We start from the raw sequence: 12,396 nt of genomic DNA on the forward strand, positions 1-12,396 counted from the left end.
GCAGACGTGTTTTTTGCTGCCCACGAGCACGTGGTACAGGCCTGCAAGCAAACGCCAGTGTGGATAATACTCGCGCTGACTTTGTCTATGTATCTTCACTGTGGTCCAGTGGTAGATTCTTAGACTTGCGCGCGGCCGATCGGAGGTTCGAACCCCAGGCTGGCCGGCAGAAAATATTTATGCCGCCGAATGCAAATCACTCTGTTTGTTCCCCGAGAGGCAACTGCAGACGTGTTTTTTGCTGGCCACGAGCACGTGGTATATATGCCTGCAAGCAAACGCCAGTGTGGATAATACTCGCGCTGACTTTGTCTATGTATCTTCACTGTGGTCCAGTGGTAGATTCTTAGACTTGCGCGCGGGCGATCGGAGGTTCAAACCCCAGGCCGGCCGGCAGAAAATATTTATGCCGCCGAATGCAAATCACTCTGTTTGTTCCCCGAGTGGCAACTGCAGACGTGTTTTTTGCTGCCCACAAGCACGTGGTACATGCCTGACAAGCAAACGCCAGTGCGGATAATACTCGCGCTGACTTTGTCAATGTATCTTCACTGTGGTCCAGTGGTAGATTCTTAGACTTGCGCGCGGGGGATCGGAGGTTCGAATCCCAGGCCGGCCGGCAGAAAATATTTATGCCGCCGAATGCAAATCACTCTGTTTGTTCCCCGAGAGGCAACTACAGACGTGTTTTTGCTGCCCACGAGCACGGCCGATGATGCTATATGTGTAGAGAAGATGCCCACTGCTAGTGCCCATCCCTACACACTAGCACAGCCCTTCACACAGGGCCCGCGCTCATATATTCGACTCGGGTCGATCACGCACACAACATAGTGAACGTGCCCACTGCCTAGTGCCCACAAACACTATGTTCTGCATGCCTTGTGGTTTCTGTAAAGACGAAACCTGTGTGCATTCACTCTGCTCAGACAGACAGTGCACTCATTGCAGTAACTGTGCCCGCTCTCCCGCGCCCACACTTACTCACGGTACTTCTGGTGTCCCGGCCACGGCCGATGGTGCTATAAATGTAGTGTCGATGCCCACTTCTCAGTGCCCATCCCTACACACAAGCACAGCCCTGCACTTAGGGCTCGCGCAAATAAAATCGACTCAGGTTGATTGCGCTCCCCACATAGTAAAAGTGCCCACTACTCAGTGCCCACGAACACTATGTCTATCAGATCACAGGCTCTCTGTAAAAACGAGACCTGTGAGCGCGCGCGCTGCTTACACAAGCAGCGCGCCCCAAGCAGTAAATGTGCCCGCTCACAGCCCACATCTACTCGCACACATGAGTCCCATGGGACTCGCGCAGCCCCCCCTCACTCAGCCAAACACTGTTGTAAGGTCAAGGGCGAGCGCTCCGCCCGCTGTATTAAGCGCGCCCCCCGCCTCAAATGCCGCAGGCATAACGCCTATGTTTGTGAGCCCCATAGCACCTCTGTCGCACGGCGAACAGAGCGCGCTCTGTATCCGGCCCTTAGCCAACCATGCAGATGCATGGGCAGCGCTTCCAGGGGTTTCGGACTGGGTCTTAGGCATTATAAAGAGAGGCTTCTCGCTACAGTTTTGTCGACGCCCTCCGCGCTTCACAGCGCGCGTCGAAACTTCGGTTCCGCTGAATGTAGCACACCTACTTCGCCGCCGAAATATCAAAACTGATAAGCAAAGGGGCGATAGAGCTTGTTCCCCGAGTTCAAAGCGAACAGGGGATATACAGCAGATACTTTCTAGTCCCCAAAAAGGACGGCGGTATCAGACCCATTCTGGATCTCAGACGACTGAACAGAGTATTAGTGAAACGCCGTTTCAAAATGCTCGCAACCAGCAAAATTCTCGCGCATGTTCGCCGAGAAGACTGGTTCATGTCGATAGATCTGAAGGACGCGTATTTTCAAATACAGATAGCGTCACATCACAGGCGATTCTTGAGATTCGCCTTCGAGGGTCAGACATACCAGTATACAGTCCTGCCTTTCGGCTTGTCCCTGGCACCTCGTACATTTACGAAATGCATGGACGCAGCGCTCGCTCCTCTCAGACTCAGAGGCATGCGAGTGCTGAACTATTTGGACGACTGGTTGATCCTAGCCCAATCACGATCTCAGCTCATAGAGCACAGAGCCATTTTACTCGATCACCTCGAGAATCTTGGTAATCACGGTCATTTGGGCGAAGAGTTCACTGAACCCCAGCCAAACGATTCCGTTTCTGGGTATAGTTCTGGACTCAGTCTACGACAGCGCGGCTGTCGCCACAGCGCGTGCTGAACATTCAGCGCGCGGCGATGTCTTTCCGCCGCGGCGCTTTCACCCCGCTCAGAAAATTTCAAAGGATGCTGGGTCTCATGGCCTCAGCATCGTCAGTTCTCCGGCTGGGCTTGCTCCGCATGCGCCCGCTGCAGTTCTGGTTGAAAGCGCGGGTTCCGCGCAGAGCGTGGGTGTCCGGTCATTTACGCCTCAAGGTCGATCAGGACTGTGTCACAGCCCTGGTGCCTTGGATGGCGAACGACTGGTACCAATCAGGTGTAAGCCTGGGGACTTCCTCGAGGGTGAGGATGGTGTCTACGGACGCATCCACCTCGGGATGGGGAGCGCTGCTCGAGGGCAGACCGTCCTTCGGCCTATGGTCGGAACGGGAAAAGCTCCAACACATAAACTGCCTAGAAATGCTGGCAGTGCACAACGCGCTGACGCGTTTTTGTCCCCACATCAAGGACCAACACGTCATAGTCCGTTCGGACAACATGGCAGTGGTGTCCTACATAAATCGCCAGGGCGGTCTGAATTCCATACCCCTGTACAGGCTGGCGAAACGCCTCCTGCTATGGGCTCAGCACAACCTGCGCTCGCTGAGAGCAGTACATGTGCCCGGGCTGCTGAATGTGGGCCCGGACAGACTGTCCAGGAACAACGTTCCTACGGGCGAATGGTCTCTACACCCACAAACAGTCCGGCTGTTGTGGGAGAGATTCGGCAAAGCGGAGGTGGACCTATTCGCGTCCCGCGAAAACGCTCACTGCCCCGCATTCTTTTCAAAGACTGACAGCGCGCTGTCCCAAAAGTGGCCGCGCTGCCTGCTATACGCTTTTCCCCCCATCTTCCTCCTGCCTCAGGTGTTGGAACGGGTCAGGAAAACGAAATGCCCAGTGCTGCTTGTAGCACCGTTCTGGAAGAACCAGGCATGGTTCCCAGTTCTGATGCAGTTAGCAGACATCGCTCCATGGCCAGTGCCGTTGAGGAGAGATCTCCTCTCGCAGGCCAGGGGCTCGATCTGGCACCCACACCTGGAACTATGGTCCCTTCATGTGTGGGCGCTCAACGGATACCCGTTGGTCTCGCAGAGGGAGTCATGAATACCATCACGGAGGCTAGAGCGCCGTCGACCAGGCGACTCTATGCTTCAAAGTGGTCGGTTTTCTCCGGCTGGTGTACAGCTCGGAGCCTTTCACCCCTCGAATGTGAGGTAACGGAGGTTCTCTCCTTCCTACAAGAGCTGTTGGATAAGGGCAGATCCCCTTCCACGCTCAAAGTGTATGTGGTGGCTATTTCAGCGTTCTCCGGTTCAACGCTGGGTCAGTCACTGGGAAGGAATGATTTAGTCATCCGCTTCCTCAGGGGAGCTAGGAGACTGAATCCACCCAGACCTCCTTCAGTCCCTATGTGGGACCTTTCTACGGTCCTGGCGGCCATGAAAGGTGCCCCTTTCGAGCCTATCCAGTCTATTAGCCTCAAACATTTGTCTTTCAAAACAGTGTTTTTGATGGCTCTCGCTTCAGTGAAGCGCATAGGCGATCCGCACGCGCTCTCTGTGAGCCCGGTGTGCTTGGAGTTTGGTCCTAATGACTCTAAAGTCATACTCAAACCTAAGCACGGCTATGTGCCGAAAGCCCTCAACACGCCTTTTCGGGCTCAGGTTATTTCCCTGGCTGCCCTGCCGGCATCGAGTGAGGAAGGGGACTCGAGTTTTCTTTGCCCTGTTAGGGTTTTAAGAGCTTATATGTCCCGCTCTGCTGTCTTCAGACAGACAGAGCAGCTCTTTGTCTCGTTCAGTGGACGTTCCAAAGGAATGGCTGTTTCGAAACAAAGTCTATCCAGATGGATAGTTGACGCCATAGCGCTGGCTTATACTGCCAAGGGCATTCCATGCCCGTAGGGAGTTAGAGCGCACTCTACGAGAAGCGTTGCTTCTTCGTGGGCTTGGTCCAGCGGGATTTCCCTACAGGATATATGTACGGCGGCAGGCTGGGCCTCTCCGTCTACATTTATCAGGTTTTATAACCTAGAGGTTCCCGCCTTACAGGCTAAGCTTTTGTCGGTGTAATCTGTTCAGCCGTCTAGTCAGACCACTGAAACCCATGCGCAATGCGCTACCGACTATCTTGGGCAGAACTGTGTAAGACCCACATTTCCCACATTAGTTCAGGTTCCCTACCCTGTCTATGTGATGTTATACTTGCGTCTGTGGACATGTCTATTCTACGACGCTACAGTATAGGGAATTAAGGCTCCCACCCTTATTCCCTGACTCTGTGTGAGTCAATCTGGTGATTATGCACTGTGTGCCTGAAATAGCTTCCGGTGATCAGTGTTTTTATCCCAGCACGCACGGCGTTTTGCAAGGGGTTCCCGTAGCGTTTTGATAAAACGCAGTACGAGAGAACTCTCGTAAGAGAACGTACTCGGTTACTAACGTAACCTCGGTTCTCTCTAGAAGAGGGAACGAGTACTGCGTTCTCTGCCGTGCGTACGGTTCACTCTGGTTCGCTTCGGCGATCAAAATCAAGTGAATCAGCCTTCTCGAGCTCCTTTTATAGAGGTAAGCCACGCCCGTTTCGGCGGGAAGTGGCGAGGAGGGCGCGAAGCGCCCTCATTGGCCTGACGTCATCTCAGGCCTCGCTCGATAGGCTTAAGCAGTTGCCGCAGAGCAGCCAATGAGCGAGCAAGCCGTCTCGCCATAGCTGACTGCTGCTGCCGCAACGCGTTTTACATATATGAAAATTAAAGGATAATTTTTTGCTTCAGTGTTTCGTGAAAAGAGACTTTTCCCGTAGCGTTTTGATAAAACGCAGTACTCGTTCCCTCTTCTAGAGAGAACCGAGGTTACGTTAGTAACCGAGTACGTTTGTCTCACTCCAACTTATTTGATAAAATCACATAAATCATTCGATAATATCAAAATATGAAACAGCAGTTGAACATCAACTGTTTTTTCTGCTTTTTTATGAGGGTCAGTCCTGAATCACTCAATGCCGTAGGTGACATAAAACATGACCAATGGACGAAAAGCATTTAACAACAACAATTATGCACATTATAATTTGGCTGATCAGTTTTGTGGAAAAAAAAGTACACTTTAAACTTCTTTTAAAGAGTTCTTAATATTTTCGGACAGTTAATTGCATGTTCACTATATTGTAGTTTAAATTTCTATTTAATGCAAAAAATTATGTAAAAAAAAATTAAATCTCCTAATTGACCTAAGGCCTAAATATCTAAGAAACCGTGAAACCGTGCCTATATGTAATTTCACAATTCTATTGTCTTTGAAATCTGGTTAACGTGAATTGCTGAATCGACTAACTAGCATTCATGGTTGCCTAATTTAGTAACAAGCTGTCACATGTGCTCTCTTCCCATTAACTCTTATTTTGATATTATTTTGTCCTGTTGTTTCTGTATTAATTTCCTGTTTTTCTCTGTTACCATGTTTTTTTTATTTCCCCAGACCTGTGTTTAATTTAGTTCATTGTTATCCATTTGGTTGTTTCTTTGAGTTACAGTGAAATGTTTGCAATTAAAACATGTACAAGCCCCATTTCCAGAAAAGTTGGGACATTTTGTAAAGTGAAATAAAAAACACAATCCGTGATTTGTTAATTCTTTTGAAACTTTTTTTAACTGACAAAAGTACAAAGAAAAGATTTGCAATGTTTTCACGGACCAACATAAATGTATTTTGTAAATTTAAACAAATTTTGATTTTGATGGCTGCAACAGAATCCAAAAAAGTTGGGACAGAGGCATTTTTACCATTGTGTTATAAACTGTAGTCTCAACAGTGTTAATACATTAATAGTCTAAATTTATAATACATAAATTAGTTCATTCATTGTCACTGTAATTAACACAATTATTATTGTTTAATTAACTCATATGTAAAGTGTTAGATAATGATTTTATGCTTTGTTAACAACTTTTTAACCATAAACAGTTCTCACTTTAGATTAGGTCACGGAAAATCGGAAAATTAATTAAGTGCTTTAAACCAAACTTAATTGGACATTAATTGCATTAGTATTAAGTTTTCCTTAAAGGGTTAGTTCACCCAAAAATGAAAATTCTGTCAGTAATTACTCACCCTCATGTTGTTCCAAATCCGTAAGACTTTCGTTCATCTTCGAAACACAAATTAAGATATTTTTGATGAAATCTGAGTGCTGGCTCACTTCTCCATAGGCTTCTATGGGATTGAAACTTGCCGGCCCAGAAAGTTAGTAAAGACAATGTTTAAAATAGTCCAAGTGACTACAGTGGCTCAAGTTTATCAAGTGATGAGAATACTTTTTGTGCGCAAAAACAAACAAAAATAACAACTTTATTCAACTATTCATTTTCTTCTGTGTGGGCCTCTGACGTGAGTTCACGTAGTGTAACAGCACAGCACTTCTAGTTTGTACATCACACACGACCAGCGTCGGCCAATAGTGAGCCTACGTGCTGACGTACAACCCAGAAGTGCTGCGCTGTTACACTACGTCAACTCATTTAGAGACCAGTTTACACACCCAGAGGAATGTTTACAAATCCTTTACCTTTAAAAAAAAAAAACTTTTTTAACACTTAAAAAAGAAAAAAACATAATGCTGTCAATACTGCATGTTTTTGTCTTGGCAAAAGTATGTAAATCTAAGTGTGGTAGAAAAAAAAATACATACAAATACTCATGAGATCACATTGTTAAAATACATGTGGTTAGTGGTAGGTTTATGGGATATAACATACAATTTTTACAGTATAAAAATCAACTTTTCTATGGAAAGTCCCTAGAAAACATGACAAACCCAACATGGAAACTAGAGCCGCTGCCCAGCCCTCATCGGTTGAGGTGCCCCTCTTGGCCGGAATCTACTAATTCAGGTGACTCTTCCTGTCTAATTGAGTGGTTCTGATGCGAAGTGGACCAGACATCATGCTGATAGTCAAAAGTCTGCTTTTGTGACCATGAGAGCCCCGGGAAACTCTTAATGGGAGAAATTATTCTTCGTGAGCTCTTGTGCACCCTGAATTCTCAAAGGGCAAAAGCGGCAGACCAAGCTTTCTCCCACCCAGTTAATGTCTATTTAGGACAGGATTGGTAATCGATCGCCCTGAAGAAAGATTAAGCTCTTCCTGATTCACAGACAAAAAAGAGGGGCAAGATGCTCTCTGCAGAAACCCGTTCATTCTGCTGCACTTTTGCACCCTCGCTGGAGAGTCATATCTCGTTTTAATTTGACAGGGTTAGGGGTTTTATATGAGTCTCTCTCCGCGTGACACTTTCCAGCATTGGTACGTCTAATCAATATGGGTGATTGTAGTGTTGTTTATGAAGGCTGAAAATGTTGTGTAGGTTAGAGAACATTGCATTTCGTTTCATCTGACAAAAGCAGCAGCTCGGGAGAGTTATTTCTCATCAGAACTCGTCATCCTCCACTTTGCCTCATTTAAACCTACATTTCACACTGCATGCTGATGTGTCTTCCATCCTTGCCATTGCAGTCCAAGTCCTGCCCCCTTTTCTCCTTTCCACTTACCCACAAGCACTGTGCTTGAATACTAACAGCACAGGCCAACCACTTTGATTGACAGGCCGTTCGACCCTGACCATCAGTGATGGGCCTATATGCACCAGTCCAATTACAGGATCTAGCCTGACCAGAACCCCCAATCCCATGGTTGGTTGCTTTTGTACTGACACACTGAATAACACAACTCCATGGCGGGAAAGGGTTCTGCTGTGGCACTGCGTTCACCTGAACATGTGAAATAAAACCCAGCAGAAATAGCACTTCCTTTGAGTGGGTGTATCAGACCAGAGGGACGCCTCTACAGACTGCAGATAAATGGGGAATGTTGTGGAAAGTCTTATTGCGCACTGTCCTTGAAAGACAATGAAGGATTAAAATAAATCTTTAAATACTTTTTGGTTTTATGTTGTAACTCATTGAATGTAATCTCTGTTTTGGCAGTATAAAAGATTAAAGTCCCAGTGTGGTTAAAATCCAGCTTTTAATGTTGTTTATGTCTAAGTGGTGTTTTAAATATGCTTAAGACAAACCATGTGCAAATTTATAAGTCGACACCATTGCTGAGTATTGTCTCCTTAAAACTGCAGTGAACCAAAGACAATAATTGAAATCACTGACGTCACAAACTACCTTGTAACCAATCAGATCAACGTGTGATCGTCAACAAGTGGATCTCTGAGCTGGTGTGAGTGAGTGGAGGCGAGGCTAATTTACAAAGAACCAAAAACAGTCTCAAAAACGCGGTTTGAAATCGCTGGTGTTTCTGACGTCACAAAGTACCTTGTAACCAATCGGGTCAACGTGAAAAACGATCTCCATTAACACGGAATCCTGGAAAATGAATAAAAAACCCTGTATTCTGCTGCCAGGCCATTAGATGGCGATGAAACACTAGACTGAACAAGTAACACGCATGTGCATGGCGTCGTCGTCTCCAGATATTCGTGTTTTTGTTGTTTACATAGAGACCACTTTGGCACGTTTTCAGGCACCCTAAACACCGTTGTCATGTAAACGAACGGCCAAAACGCATAAAAAGTTTTACGTTTTTAGTTGAAAATGGTGTCGTGTAAACAGCCTCTTAAATACAGGGGATTAACAAAGGGAACAGCTGAACAGAATAAGAAATCAAATCAGTTACCATAGAAACAAATGACGAACTCAGGCAGGTGGAAGAAGGCAATGACTGAAAACAAACAAACTGAACATAAACATGACAGTAGTCTTCCAACACAAGAATAGTTTTCTTTATTATTGTATCAGGACAGTATCAAACTTAATTTTTTTTACGCCACCTAAAAATCTAAAAGAAAATTTAATTCATCATAGAAGGGGTTTATTAAAGTCACTGTATGGATGACTTGCATTCTAATGTACTTTTGAATAAATTAATAGACATGACAAAAACAATTAGCACCACATCATTGACCGCTATAAACATGTTAGTTTAGTTGAACAGTTCTTGTTCTCATTTTTTTAAATCAACTAAGTAAAATTGCTAACTGGACTTGACAAAGTGATCACCATTCAATTTCATTTTCTGAAAAAGAGCAGCATTGACATTTTAATATGATTATTTTTTTTCCAGAAAAGGAAAGGCAAGGAAAATAAATGAAAACAAAAATGATTAAATGCTTATTAAAAAAGATTTTATGCTCAGTTAATGCATTCTGTGATCATTTAATATTAATATAGCTGACGCTGTTATGATCACCATAGTATTATGCGTAATGCACTCATTTGGTGTGCCAAATAAAATCAAGCAAAATCCCCAGGTAAAAGCAAATAAGGTTTCAGGCAGTGAAATTAACATCAAGATGAGAATTAATGACAAGCTACAGCAAAAAAAAAAAAAAAAAAAAAAAAAAAAAAAAACCTTGCTCTGAAACCATGCTGTGGAATAAAATACCTTAAACAATTGGCACTAAAACTTATGACCTGCAATCTCAGGGATGTAATCATTGTAATCTGCAGAATCTTTGTGTTTTCTGTGCTGGTTTTAGGAGAAAATCTTTGGAACTCATTTGGATAAATTTGGATTTAAACCTTGGAGTTTTCTGTGAATGTGTGTGTCCACGTGCAATACAGGCCAATGCACCGCTTTAAAATCCAAAATAGCTCTCAGTCCAGTTCAGATATTCCATTTCCTTTGAATCAACCTAAAATTTGCCACAAATTTCAAGGTCAATGGAGCAGCTCCAGTGTGATTAGTCACATGATATTTACAACTGTGTCCTTTGATGTGTCCAGAATTGACGACCCACAAGCAAAGACGGCTGAATTTAAATCACCTACTTCAGAATAGCCTTGCACCAGCCAACCTTCTGCCATTGAGGTGTAGGCCTACGTTCACACTGTCAGTCCAAATTCTATTATTTGTGTATCTGATTGGAATCTGATCTAAATTGTTGACTATCCACACTGTGTATCACAACTATTCACATCCGATTTGTGTGTCCCGTGGCGCTTTTTCATTTTCCGGAATATTTGGAATTGGTTTCTATGGCAATGATGTTGAGTTGGTAGGTATACGCCAAAAACAACAACAGCAACATGGAGGAGTTTGCAATGCAGATGTTCTTTCACAACATGACAATGTGTAGGACGCTTTGGACTACTGCGTCGTCACCTTTATTTATATAGCGCTTTTTACAATACATATGTGACCCTGGACCACAAAACCAGTCTTATGGGTATTTTTTAAAAAATTGAGATTTATACATCATCTGAAAGCTAAATATATAATCTTTCCATTGATGTATGGTTTGTTAGGATAGGACAATATTTGGCCGAGATACGACTATTTGAAAATCTGGAATCTGAGGGTACAGAAAAATCGAAATATTGAGAAAATCGCCTTTAAAGTTGTCAATTTCTATTGGCGATTGTGCTGCATCCATTCACAAAAATAAATGTTTTATATATTTAAGGTGGGAAATTTACAAAATATCTTCATGGAACATGATCTTTACTTAATATCCTAATGATTTTGGGCATAAAAGAAAAATCTATAATTTTGACCCATACAATGTTTTGTTGGCTATTGCCACAAATATACCCGTGCAACATAAGACTGGTTTTGTGATCCAGGGTCACATATAGTTTCAAAGCAGCTTTAAGGTCCTTGAGTCCGACATTGAGTCCACATTGAGTCCGAAATTTTCGTATGCGTTTTTTCATATTTGTCAATACGGTGGCTCTGAACTGTCAAAACACCTCTCAAAATGCTTGCTACGGATGCGAAAAAATGCAGAAAATTTAACCCGATCCCAAAAAATGTATGATTTTTTTTATGATGGACGAAAGTTTCGGCGGTAGTGTGCAAGACATATTTTTTTGACATAACGTGAGGTTGTATTTATTTTTTTAACGTGCGTAAGAATTTCGGACTCAGTGTGGAAGCTCCTTTACAGTGATAACAGTAAAATAATGCAACAAAGTTTGTTTCTAGAAGAAAATAGCGTAATAGTCAAGCTTAAGTAAGTTCAGTGATGGTTCATTTTTGTTGTAAAAGTTATTAATTTAGTTCATTTATATATATAGCCGCTCTGGAGAAAACTGTGATGTCATCATCCAGCTCAGTTCAGTTCTCATATAATGGTGTCAATAATATTGTTGAATATTAAATGTCCCCAACTAAGCAAACCAAAAGCCAAAGGTGACAAATGCTGCGTCTTATGAGGCAGCTGGTATGCACGGCTTCATTTCATGCACTTCATTTCAAAGTTGTGTTGTTGCAAAGTGCCAGACGAGCAGGAAATGGCAATATAATGGAGACATGTTTTAAAACTGATGAAGAAGACAGCATGGAATAAAGCCACACATATCAGCCTTCTACGTTTGCGGCTACACATTGTCATGTTGTAAATAAGACAACATCTGTAATGCAAACCCTTCCATGTTGCGGTTGTTGTTGTTGTTGTATACCTACCATCACAACGTCATTGCCATAGAAACCAATGCAGATATTCCAGAAAATGAAAGAGTGGCCACAGGACACAGTGTGGACAGTCAACCAGTCATTCCAATCAGATACACAAATAATCAGACTTTGGACTGTGAACCTAGCCTGAAAAAGATTTCCATTTCATGTGATTTTTTGTCGTTCAGACTTGCTAAATATGATCGGATTCCAATCAGAAATGCACAATAATCGGATTTGGACTGACAGTCTTAACATAGGCCTCATTGGCTCAGAATCACAGTCTTTACCTTCTTCAGCAAGAATGATTCAACATCATAATTGTGTGACATATTAACGTATTAACATTTAACAATTAGACACTTAACCTTTAACTCAGATTGTATTTCAGATATTAATCAAAGGCTTGTTTATCCTTCCTAAATGTACCATCGCTCAGAGAACATGTTCCCAATGGCTTTAGGCTTTTATTTATTTCTTTATGTACAATTTATTTCCTGAGTAAACCATAATGCAGATGAGGGTGTAATTGACCATAAGGACAGCATGTTTGATTCATTGTGAAACATAAGAGAATTAATGGCGTACGGTGCTAATAATTCACTGCAATAATGTTGTATTCAGACAACAAGGAGTCTGGAGGTGCACAGATCAATAACAACTCCTCGGCTGTGGCTAATGG

The sequence above is a fragment of the Scardinius erythrophthalmus genome (genome assembly GCF_964197995.2).
Source record: "Scardinius erythrophthalmus genome assembly, chromosome: 7".
In the NCBI taxonomy this organism is placed as follows: domain Eukaryota; kingdom Metazoa; phylum Chordata; class Actinopteri; order Cypriniformes; family Leuciscidae; genus Scardinius; species Scardinius erythrophthalmus.